The sequence below is a fragment of the Aquarana catesbeiana genome, linkage group LG04 (genome assembly GCF_042186555.1).
Source record: "Aquarana catesbeiana isolate 2022-GZ linkage group LG04, ASM4218655v1, whole genome shotgun sequence".
Taxonomy (NCBI): Eukaryota; Metazoa; Chordata; class Amphibia; order Anura; family Ranidae; genus Aquarana; species Aquarana catesbeiana.
In genome coordinates this window covers 518,469,874-518,483,523 of record NC_133327.1, presented here as the reverse complement: position 1 = coordinate 518,483,523, position 13,650 = coordinate 518,469,874, and positions in this window count along the sequence as shown.

Sequence of the window (13,650 nt, the reverse complement as noted above, 5' to 3'; positions counted from 1 at the left end):
GGTTCAAAGTAATTTTCTTGCAAAAAAAAATTATTTTTTCATGTAATCAAAAAAGAAAGGGCTTTGTCTTCAAGTGGTTAGAAGAGTGGGTGATGTGTGAAGCTTCTAAATGTTGTGCATAAAATGCCAGGACAGTTCAAACCCCCCCCAAATGACCCCATTTTGGAAAGTAGACACCCCAAGCTATTTGCTGAGAGGCATGTCGAGTCCATGGAATATTTTATATTGTGACACAAGTTGCGGGAAAGAGACAAATCTTTTTTTTTTTTTTTTTTTGCACAAAGTTGTCACTTAATGATTTATTGCTCAAACATGCCATGGGAATATGTGAAATTACACCCCAAAATACATTCTGTTGCTTCTCCTAAGTATGGGGATACCACATGTGTGGGACTTTTTGGGAGCCTAGCCGCACACGGGACCCCGAAAACCAAACACCGCCTTCAGGCTTTCTAAGGGCGTAAATTTTTTATTTCACTCTTCACTGCCTAGCACAGTTTCGGAGGCCATGGAATGCCCAGATGGCACAACCCCCCCCCCAAATGACCCCATTTTGGAAAATAGACACCCCAAGCTATTTGCTGAGGTATAGTGAGTATTTTGCAGACCTCACTTTTTGTCACAAACTTTCGAAAATTGAAAAAAGAAAAAAAAAATTTTTTCTTGTCTTTCTTCATTTTCAAAAACAAATGAGAGCTGCAAAATACTCACCATGCCTCTCAGCAAATAGCTTGGGGTGTCTACTTTCCAAAATGGGGTCATTTGGGGGGGTTTTGTGCCATCTTGGCATTTTATGGCCTTCAAAACTGTGATAGGTAGTGAGGAGTGGAATCACAACTTAACGCCCTTAGAAATCCTGAAGCCGGTGCTTGGTTTTCGGGGCCCCGTATGCGGCTAGGCTCCCAAAAAGTCCCACACATGTGGTATCCCCATACTCAGGAGAAGCAGCAGAATATATTTTGGGGTGTAATTCCACATATGCCCATTGCATGTTTGAGCAATATATCATTTAGTGACAACTTTGTGCAAAAAAAAAAAAATTGTCACTTTCCCGCAACTTGTGTCAAAATATAAAATATTCCATGGACTCAACATGCCTCTCAGCAAATAGCTTGGGGTGTCTACTTTCCAAAATGGGGTCATTTGGGGGGGTTTTGTGCCATCTGGGCTTTTTATGGCCTTCAAAACTGTGATAGGCAGTGAGGAGTGAAATCACAACTTTACGCCCTTAGAAATCCTGAAGGCGGTGCTTGGTTTTCGCTGCCCCGTATGCGGCTAGGCTCCCAAAAAGTCCCACACATGTGGTATCCCCGTACTCAGGAGAAGCAGCAGAATGTATTTTGGGGTGTAATTCCACATATGCCCATGGCATGTTTGAGCAATATATCATTTAGTGACAACTTTGTGCAAAAAAAAAAAAAAAGTGTTACTTTCCCGCAACTTGTGTCAAAATATAAAATATTCCATGGACTCAACATGCCTCTCAGCAAATAGTTTGGGGTGTCTACTTTCCAAAATGGGGTCATTTGGGGGGTTTTGTGCCATCTTGGCATTTTATGGCCTTCAAAACTGTGATAGGTAGTGAGGAGTGAAATCACAACATTATGCCCTTAGAAATCCTGAAGGCGGTGCTTGGTTTTCGGGGCCCCGTACGCGGCTAGGCTCCCAAAAAGTCCCACACATGTGGTATCCCCATACTCAGGAGAAGCAGCTAAATGTATTTTGGGGTGCAATTCCACATATGCCCATGGCATGTGTGAGAAATATATCATTTAGTGACAACTTTGTGCAAAAAAAAAAAATTGTCACTTTCCCGCAACTTGTGTCAAAAAAGAAAGTATTCCATGGACTCAACATGCCTCTCAGCAAATAGCTTGGGGTGTCTACTTTCCAAAATGGGGTTATTTGGGGGGGTTTTGTGCCATCTGGGCATTTTATGGGCTTCAAAACTGTGATAGGTAGTGAGGAGTGAAATCAAAAATTTATGCCCTTAGAAATCCTGAAGGCAGTGATTGGTTTTCGGGGCCCCGTACGCGGCTAGGCTCCCAAAAAGTCCCACACATGTGGTATCCCCATACTCAGGAGAAGCAGCTGAATGTAGTTTGGGGTGCAATTCCACATAGGCCCATGGCCTGTGTGAGCAATATATCATTTAGTGACAACTTTTTGTAAATATTTTTTTTTTTTTTTTGTCATTATTCAATCACTTGGGACAAAAAAAATAAATATTCAATGGGTTCAACATGCCTCTCAGCAATTTCCTTGGGGTGTCTACTTTCCAAAATGGGGTCATTTGGGGGGGTTTTGTACTGCGCTGCCATTTTAGCACCTCAAGAAATGACATAGGCAGTCATAAACTAAAAGCTGTGTAAATTCCAGAAAATGTACCCTAGTTTGTAGACGCTATAACTTTTGCGCAAACCAATAAATATACGCTTATTGACATTTTTTTTACCAAAGACATGTGGCCGAATAAATTTTGGCCTAAATGTATGACTAAAATTGAGTTTATTGGATTTTTTTTATAACAAAAAGTAGAAAATATCATTTTTTTTCAAAATTTTCGGTCTTTTTCCGTTTATAGCGCAAAAAATAAAAACCGCAGAGGTGATCAAATGCCATCAAAAGAAAGCTCTATTTGTGGGAAGAAAAGGACGCAAATTTCGTTTGGGTACAGCATTGCATGACCGCGCAATTAAAAGTTAAAGCGACGCAGTGCCAAATTGGAAAAAGACCTCTGGTCCTTAGGCAGCATAATGGTCCGGGGCTCAAGTGGTTAAATTAATCCTGATATCTGTGCAGTTCTGGGCTGTGTTCACAAATGTCAGACTGATGACATTATTTCAGTCTAGGCACTGTAGCGTGACTGGAGATCTAAAGCTTCTTTTTTTAATGCTAAACAACTGTAATAAATACATGTATTTAGCAAGATCATTGAAGCCTTGAACTCTCTGCATACAAACTTTCATTTAAATACTCTATATACCTCAATGGCCAAAAGGGATATAAAACCACCTATGTACATCAAATGCATTTGCAAACTGCCTTTGCAAAGCCTGTTTTTACCTTGTAAAAGTATCAGTAATATCACCACTGTGTTGTCCCTAACCTTTGCCGAGAGCAGAGTTGTGGGAGGTACCCAGAGGGCCCATCCACTATAAGCTCCCTGCAGAAATTTACAGGAGGGGGCGGAGACAAGACCAGTCACCTTGCACAAGGAGAGAATAACAGTGACAGGTTTTTATTACAGGAAGTTTCTGCACAGAGGTAAAGTTTCACTCTGGATTATTGCATAGATCTGGAAGAAATACACAAAGCACACCAAGATTCAAATAATAATGCACATGCCTCTATATTTGCTTATCCCAGAGTTCAGCTTTGACTGTCAATAATAAAACTACATTTTAGATGTGTTCAGAATTAAAATGCAGCCTTCCAGCTAGTGAAAATTCCAGTGCATGAGTGACATATGTTGAGTCCTTTCTCAGAAGCCTCTTTTTCTGGAATGCGGTGGATCTCTGTATCTTTGGGCAATGCATCATGCTTTTTAATTATTGCTTGCACAGTATTCTCGTATTTAGGTATCAGTGAGGCTTAGATTTCTTAATGCATACCATTACATTTTTAGACTTTAGACTTTAGTACTGTTGATCGCATGTAAAAATGAAGTAATTTTTGTGAATGGTTTAACCCGTCCCTGATAGGCTTTTAACTGGTTGTTAAGGCTAGGGGTCGGCTTGACAAACTTTCGGATCATGTGAAATTTGTGTTGCAGAAAGTGCTCTCAGCACAGAAACCTCAGCTGCCAAGGACACATATGTGTGTCATGTGGGTGTTAAGGTTTCCCCTCATATGCGTTTGACAAAAGGTTAAGCATGCCATCACACTACACTGTATATTTGGCTGATCTGACAGGTCAGAATTAAAACAAAATCTTTTTTATTCATATTGTCAGATTTACTCTTTTTTCTGTTTATTGGTTTATTTAAAGGTAGTGTGACATTTAAAAGAAATGTTCTTTGGCCATTTTTACCTTTTTTATTACTTTTATAAAATGCTAAATCAAGGAAATTCGACCAGTGAGTGCCCTTGAAAGTCTTTCTTTTGAAGCTGATATTGGTTTATTTAAAAAAAAAACATTTTTGTAGGCACTCTGGAGGTGATGCCAACACTATAACCAGCCAGGTTTAGAGTACATTTGCATTGGCCTCCTGGGAGCATCTGAACTCCTTCATTACCTATTTTAAAGTAACTGTACTCAGCTTCTATATAGATTTCACTGAAACCTTTCAGTCACTTGCAGTATCATACACTGACATTACAGAATAGACTGTAGGTCGAAGCATGACTATGGTAAAGCAGATGCAAACTGCATATTACCTAAAATACCATACATCCTTGCATAACTCTTAAATAACCAGACAACACCCATTTTGGATAGGGATGGCCTATGTGAGTACATGAGTTCGGCTTGAACATTGGCTGTTCACCCGTTCAATGAACAGCGAACAATTTGGGGTGTTTGCGGCAAATTCGAAAAGCCACGGAACACCCTTTAAAATTCAATGGGAGAAAACTAAATTGCTCATTTTAAAGGTTATTGTCATAAAAAGTGTTTGGGGACCAGGGTCCTGCCCCAGGGGACATGTATCAATGCAAAAAAAAGTTTTAAAAATGGCCGTTTTTTCGGGAGCAGTGATTTTAATGATGTTTAAAGTGAAACAATAAAAGTGAAATATAAATGTCGTACCTAGGGGGTGTCTATAGTATGCCTGTAAAGTAACGCATGTTTCCCGTGTTTATAACAGTCCGAGAGCAAAATGACATTTCTAAAGGAAAAAAAAGTGCTAGCACTAGTGCCGGCTATTAATGAATTGTTGGTCCCGACAATACACATAAAAGTCATTGAAAAATAAAAAAATAAAAATGCGTGGGGGTCCCCCAAAATTTCAATTACCAGGCCCTTCAGGTCTGGTATGGATATTAAGGGGAATTCCACACCAAATTTTTTTTAAAAATTGCGTTGGGTTCCCCCAAAAATCCATACCAGACCTGGATTTTAAGGGGAACTCCGCGCCAAAATTAAAAAAAAAATGGCGTGGGGTTCCACCAAAAATCTACACCAGACCCTTATCCGAGCACGCAACCTGGCAGGCCGCAGGAAAAGAGAGGGGATGAGAGAGCACCCCCCCTCCTGAACTGTACCAGGCCACATGCCCTCAACATGGGGAGGATGTCCCCATGTTGATGGGGACAAGGGCCTCATCCCCACAACCCTTGCCCGGTGGTTGTGGGGGTCTGCAGGCGGGGGGCTTATCGGAATCTGGAAGCCCCGTTTAACAAAGGGGACACCCAGATCCCGCCCCCCATGTGCATTGGTATAAAAAAAATGAACAAAAAAGAGATTTCAGCGATGTAATCCAATAAATCCATGCTCCTACTCCAGCGATGTAATCCAATTCTCGATCTCCAGCGATGGATGATCTCCAGCGACTCCAGTGAGGAACACACACAGAATCCTGCCTCCACCGGAGGCACCCAGCCAATGACACGGTGCTAGCTTGACAACTCTTATGTAGCTGAGGGCAGGGCCACCCGTCACGTGACCCCGTCCCCCTCTGTAAGGGGAAACGCCGGTGTTTCCCAGTGACGTGTATGGGTGACCCCACTCCCCTCTGATGCAATGGGAATCCTGCGTTGCATCAGAGTTGTTAAAGGGGGCTTCCAGATTCTGATAAGCCCCCCACCTGCAGACCCCCACAACCACCGGGCAAGGGTTGTGGAGATGAGGCCCTTGTCCCCATCAACAACTGGTACGGTTCAGGAGGGGGGCGCACTCTCGTCTCCCCCCTCTTTTCCTCCGGCCTGCCAGGTTGCGTGCTCGGATAAGGGTCTGGTGTGGATTTTCGGGGGAACCCCACACCATTTTTTTAAAATTTTGGCACGGAGTTCCCCTTAAAATGCATATCAGACCCTTCGGTCTGGTATGGATTTTTGGGGGGAACCCCACGCCATTTTTTTAAAATTTTGGTACGGAGTTCCCCTTAATATCCATACCAGACCTGAAGGGCCTGGCATTGGAATTTTGGGGGACCCCCACAATTTTTTTTTAAATTTTTCAATGACTTTCAATTACTTTTATGTGTATTGTCGGGACAGACAATTCATTAAAAGCCTACACTAGCGCTAGCACTTTTAAATGACTTTTTTTTCCTTTAGAAATGTCATTTTGCTCTCGGACTGTTATAAACACGGGAAACATGCTTTACTTTACAGGCATACTATAGACACCACCTAGGTATGAAATTTAAAGGAATATTTCACTTTTATTGTTTCACTTTAATCATTATTAAAAAACCACTGCTCCCGAAAAAACGGCCATTTTTAAAACTTTTTTTTGCATTGATACATGTCCCCTGGGGCAGGACCCAGGTCCCCAAACACTTTTTATGACAATAACTTGCATATTAACCTTTAAAATTAGCACTTTAGATTTTTCATGTTTGTGTCCCATAGACTTTAATGGTGTTAAAAAAAAGGCAAAAAATCGAACAAATTTTTTGCCTGTTCGCATGTTCTGGATGCGAACCAAACAGGGGGGTGTTCGGCCCATCCCTAATTTTGGAGTAAATTGGCCTCAACGGCCATTTTATTAACATAACAACATAACCTTTATTTAACCATACTCTCCCATGTATATATTAATTATGTTGAGGATCATTGAAGGCCCAAACCAAATTTTCTTAGTGTCAGCATGTCCACACAAGGTCCCCAGACGCAGCTCACCGACTCGAGGACAAAACCGATCTGCACCTTACAATGCTGACACCCATCTCCCAATGCCAGTTAAACCTCAGTTAACTGGCATCACCCGAGGATCCCATACCATGATGGTTCCCCACATATGCCATCTTGTACTTACTTTTTAATGCCTCCAAAGATCCCCAACCGCTACCACTTATCCCCAAACACATCATACAAAATACATAAAACACAAATAATAGGATGGGAGGGTGGGAGCTGCTTCTTCATCCGGTGATCAGAGACTGAACACTGGACCTTGGCCCCTCCTACCCCCTGGAAAGAACTCCTAGTACCACCCCCTACCATGGCCATCACACTACCTCACTGTTAACCCCTTTCACTGCTAGTTTTCCCTGCTGACCCAGTTATGATAGCCCTGCGCCTAGCCTGCATATTACTATGGGCTTTCCTTGACTATGGTAAAGCAGATGCAAACTGCATATTATCTAAAATACCATACATCCTTGCATAGCTCTTAAATAACCAGACGACACCCATTTTGGAGTAAATTGGCCTCAACGGCCATTTTATTAACATAACAACATAACCTTTATTTAACCATACTCTCCCATGTATATATTAACTATGTTGATGATCATTGAAGGCCCAGACCAAATTTCCTTAGTGTCAGCGTGTCCACACAAGGTCCCCAGTCGCAGCTCGCCGATTTGAGGACAAAACCGCTTTGCACCTTACAACGCTGACACCCATCTCCCAGTGCCAGTTAAACCTCGGTTAACTGGCATCACCCGAGGATCCCATACCATGATGGTTCCCCACAAATGCCATATTGTGCTTACTTTTTAATGCCTCAAAAGAACCCCAACCACCACAGACTGCAGATGTGACACCTTACACCTGAGGACGCCCCAAACAACACAATGCTCACTCAATGCCATCCTGCAGTCCCAAGCACCAAAAATTGATGCCCACCGCGTTAAGATGAACACCATCCCCTCTGAGATACCGGCTAGTCTTGTACCACTAAACCTCCATTCCGGACAATAAATCTGCCCACCTACTTGTTCACTTTTATTTGGGTCTTGTTAATTTTTTCCACCGACCTGGCCCATCGCCAGGATGTGCGGCCAACTCTATCCGACCACATGACCTTGGTTTGGGGAAATTCTGTGCGAATTCTCAGAAAATCAAACTTGATGTCCCTGATCAAGTGCCTCATGGACCTGACGCTCAAGTCATTCCCCCCAACATGTAAAAGCAGAACATCAGGGGCACGATCCAAATGGGCATACTTATGAACTTCAGGCAACACCCTGCTCCACAGCATGCCCGGCACTCCAATACATCAGCCCGATTTGCCCCTCAAAAGACAAAAGAGTGTCCCATGATCCACACAAGACCAGCCGCATCATCTGAAAGAAAAAAATGCATCACATTTCACTAATAACTCAATAAACCAACAGAAAGGCATAACACATTATTATTTTTTCTATTATTATTTTTTATTTATTATTATTATTTTTATTATAATAATTATTATTATTTTCTACACCAATGGGGGCGAACATAAAGCCTAAACCTGTCCGATTCCCACCACCCTATGCGCTTGATTACCGCTGTGTCCAATCCCCATCTGGCTGCCTCAATCGCAGCCCCAATGCGGAAGGAATGAGACGAGTAACCAGAGGGAACGTAGCCCGCTGATACCAAACACTTATGAAAAACAGAACGAATTTGAAATACTGACAAAGACATCCCATCTTGATGAACCAAAAATGAACCCCCATTTACTGGATGGACAACCAAGAAGTCCTGAACAGCTGCCACTGGACAAACCACCTCCCCCGGGATTCCATACACATGTACTTACCTTTTCCACACAGTCCGTTTTTGACCGGCAGAGGAATATGGCCACCGAAGAACTGCTACAATGCACATCAGACACCTGGATACCCCCTGTAGCGTTCCTAGATGGACCAACCAGTTCCCCCAACCTGAAGGCCCCATAAAACGCCAATGAGAACGCCGCCTTAAATAAACTGGCCTCGTAACTGGAAGTACACACCGTACTCACCTGTAACATCAACTGTCGCAACATGGCAAAAGTGACTGGGCGCCTGCTGTCACATCTCTTATTGCCGCTCCTGTAACCCTTCAAGGCCTGCCTGACCATGAATTCTTTTGTAACATCCCTACTCCCTGTCAACTTGAACCAAAAGCCAACCCCACCATCTTCCAGTCAATTAACGATACTGACGTTCCTTGTTCATAATTTAAACCAATAAAATATAACAAGACTGTGACAACCCCTTCTCCCATCACTTGGCCCACCCATCCCAGCAAGTCACACCACTCCTGCCAAACCTTTGCATATGCTGACCAAGTACCCTTTCTTACGGATTTCCTGATCAAACCCGCAACGACTCCAATGCAACTTGCCACAGCTGTTGAGGACAAGGACCCGAGTCAGAGTAATAAAATGCTTGAGAGAGGAAACGCCCACAGTCGCAGCCGACAAGCAGTGGCCAAATGCCCGCCCCATGGGCATAATCCTGCACACATAATTCAACTTCCCTATCAGGGACTGCAGCTGCCTAAGTTGAATTTTATGTTTTTCCACCACTAAGATGATCTCCGCCTGTAGCGCCTGCAACTTGTCTTCTGGTAATCGACACTCCATAGCCAGTGAATCAATTCTTATACCCAAAAAAACTAATCTCAACCACCTGGCCAACAGTTTAAGCGGTATACCGAAACGTTCCGCAATATTCTGCAGCGTAGCTAGCAAAGTCCCGCACAATCTGGAAGAAGGAGGGCCCACGCATAAAAAATCATCCAAATAATGGATGATAGAATTCATGCCTGACACATCCCTCACCACCCATTCCACAAATGAACTGAAGGTCTCAAACAGAGAGCATGAGATTGAACGGCCCATAGGTAACACCGATCGACATAAAACATGTCCAGCCACTGACACCCCAACAGATAAAAACTGTCCGAATGAACTGGCAGCAACTGGAATGCAGCCCCCACGTCCGTTTTTGCCAGAAGGGCACCCTGACCATAGCGCCGGACCCAACACACTGCAGCATCAAATGAAGTACATGATACCGAGCATGCCTCCGGATCAATGGCGTCACTTTCACAACCCCCTTTTGGAAAGCACAAGTGATGGCTCAAACAAAATTTTCCCAGCTTCTTTTTGGGCACTACCCCCAATGGAGAAACCACTAAGTTTGCCAGCGGAGAAGTTGAAAAGGGGCCACTCATGTGGCCCAATGCCACCTCCTTTCCCAACTTTTCCGTTACTACCGAAGGATGTTGAAACACTGACCGTAAATTCCTAGACAAGGGGGGATGCACTGTAATGAACATGGAATACGAAATTTAAAACCTGATTCCAAAAGTCAGGCAGCCGCCTGTTCTGGATATCTACTTAGAAAAAGAAGCATCCTTTGCACTCTCACCGGAGTCGTCCCTCTTTCCCGAAGAATCACCAGAACATCCCTTCCCTTGCTTAAAACACAGTGACAATGTGTGACTACCCCCGCAGCGGCAACCGTTTCCAAACCTGCACACCCCTTCATTGAACTGCCAACACACCTCTTTACGTTTTGGGGCTGGCTGTCCTGGTGTTTCTGAACCGCCGACCCTGTTGGGAAAAAAAGGCAGTGGGTGCTCGCGCCAAGGACATAAGCTTCATCCATAAGCTGATGTCCTTGTGGTCCCAGCATAGGGATTGGTGAATAGCTTTCCTCTGACGAAATTGTTCATCATACCTAAGCCACGTCTGCCCCCCATACACACGTTGCGCTTCTCCAATGGCATCCAGGTAGCAAAAAAGCACCGAGCAGGACTCGGGCTGTTTTTTGCCAATCACACTTGCCAAAATTGCAAATGCCTGAAGCCACTTGGCAAAGGAGGGGGGAATAAGGTGATAGCGCCCCTTTTCCTCCTCCTCTTTTTTGGACTCGTCTGGTTTCACCCTGTCCAGATTAAATTTCTCAAGTTGTAGTAAGGAAAAAATCTCCACATACTCACCCTTCCATATTTTGTCCCTTACTTCAGGCTTGAGATGTGCTCTTAAAGGGCCCTCAAAGCAAAAATACACCTCACATTTGGCAGCATCTGCTAAACGCACAGTGTCTGCCAACTTAGTCACTTCCTTACCCCCAACGGATTTGTCAGCAACGGTCACCCCCGACTAGCCTTGTCGCCCCATACCCCCCCATCGTAACCACACTGCTGACCGTCCCAGTCCTGGAACCTCTGCGGACACCGAGCCCAACCCTGACTGACCGGGGACCCACCCAGACACCGGGGATGGAGTGCTGCTACTTACCTCAAGCGACTTTAAACCCGTTAAAAATTCCTGCAAATCAGACCCTGCTCCAGATGCAGCAGCCGCGTGGGCCCCTGAGTGAGGTGAGGGCGAATTAGGCAATACCGATGGGGGAGGGGATGCACCCTGCCCCCCACTACCCCCCGCCCCTGAGCTTAAAAGCCCACCCAACACTGCCTGCAAAGATGAAAAAGCGTTAGTAATGGACTCACCAGGCTGCACAGGAAGAGGACCCACAGCCGCACGTCCAGCATCCACCACCGCCGCCTGGTCTGGCACTTCATCCTCCGAGCTGGACAGCTCACCCTCAGACTGGAGGAAGGCTTGCCACGGAGGGGACACTCACCGAAGAAGCGCCCGGGCCCGGGTCCAGAAGTGCTGGTCCCAGCCCCCGGGCAGCGCCACCAGAACCCCTCGTCGACCTCCTTTGCAGATTTGCTGTAGCCCGGGAAGGCGGTGCTCGCCTGGCCCTGCCTCCAGACCTCAGGATCCGACCATCATGTGGGGTGGGTGGGGGACCACCGACCACTCTGCCCAACTGGCCGTCGCCCGAGAAGTGACCTCTCCTTTTACGGGCAGCCCACCTGATAGGTGCCTCACCAGGGGAGATGACCGCAAGCTGCTGCCTCCCACGACGTGCTGGCGGGACCGGGGGAGATACCGCACCATGGTCCCTGCCAAATAAGCTCCGCCTTCACCGGGGATTCCTCCCAGAGCAAGCACTGTCCGCCTGTGTGGTCGGCGAAGCCGGTGTGTCTGGAGGGCCCCTCATAGAGGGACTCCCTTGGTGGCAATGAGCTTGTGGAGATGAGGGGGGTGAATAGCCATCCAAAGGCCGAGACCCGGGACGCTGCAGCCGCCCTCAGCTACTCTAAAAAAGCTTCCATACCTGCCATGAAGCATGCAGGGAGAGGGAGATGAGAGACACACAGGCACGTGCAGCTGCTTCTTCATCCGGTGATCAGAGACTGAACACCGGACCTTGGCCCCTCCTACCCCCTGGAAAGAACTCCTAGTACCACCCCCTACCATGGCCATCACACTACCTCACCTTTTCCCTGCTGCCCCATGATAGCCTTGCACCTAGCCTGCATCTTACTACGGGCTTTCCTATTGAATGGCACTTGTTTACCAACCTGCTTTAATTAGCCAATGCTTGTTCAGGTGTGCTGTATGGCAGTGTCATTGAAATTTATAAAATGCAACAGTGCAGTTCTATTTGAGCAATATTTAAGTATATGTATAATTTATAGCTATAGATGAACTATCTATATATAGCTATGGCAAGCAATCAGCAAGCATTTCATATTAAAATTGCAATTCGCATATTAATTAAAATATCTTTTTTCATTAGCAGTCATGTGACTGCTATTCAGGACTGTACTCCTCAGGGCTAGGCCAGTAGGCAGCACCAAGCCACAGTGAGTTACTTGTCACTGTTGGCTTCTATCCCTTTCTCTCACTACTTGCTGCCAGACTATTGCATAGCTCCCAGATGTCCCTGATTTCGAGAAACTGTCCCTGATTTGGAGCAAAGTCCCTCTGTCCCTCTTTCCTCCTCATTTGTTGCTCATTGTGGTCTGGTATAAATAGTTGTATATAAAATGCACTTTTTATCTTTAAAAAAGTGTTTCCCAGGGATAAACCTTTCATCCAATTTCTAAATTGCTGCATTTGTAAATTTCAAAAGCCAATATAAAGCAATAGTGGTGGTAAAAAAAAACACTTGTGGGCTTAACTAATTATTTTTTGTATAATTCTTCTTTAAGGGGACGTGGTAGGAGGTGTGTCCTATGCATACAGTACATACTTTTGCTAATAGTTGTCCCTCATTCCCATCTTAAAAAGTTGGGAGGTATGCTATTGTGTGTATGGAACAACAGTAAAGCTGGATACACACTATACAACTTTTGTTGTACTATTTCCTTTAGATTTAAGCCTCGTACACATGGTTCGATTGTCGTATGACCGAGCGTCTGATTTTTGTCAAAAGCGCGTGTGCAGGATTTTGTCTAGCATACTAACTATCCACAAATTGTTGTTCAACAAACACAAACGTAGTGACGTACTACGAGAGTATAAAGAAGAAGTTAAATTCTCGAGCGCCACCCTTTGGGCCCCTTCTGCTAATTTCGTGTTAGTAGAAGTTTGGTGAGCGTTGATTCGCGATTTTCAGATCGTTCCTGATCTTCAAATGACAGTTTGGGAGTAGGCAGTTACATTAAAAACAACACAATGATAGAACACCGTTATTTAAGTGGGGCAGGCGTGATTCCCCAGATTGTCCACGGTGCCAAAAATCTCCGCTGATCTAATACATATGTTGTGGAAGTGTCCTAAATTGGTTACATATTGGCGAGAGGTGGTGACTACAATTAGTGAAGTCTTTTATAGTCATATCGATATGGATCCTAAGACAAGCTTATTAGATTATCTAGATGAAGAGCTTTTTCCCATTGAGATTTTGATATCATTTAGTAGACTATTGTTTATAGCACGAAAGTTAATTGCCCTAAAATGCATGTCTCCGAGTATACCCT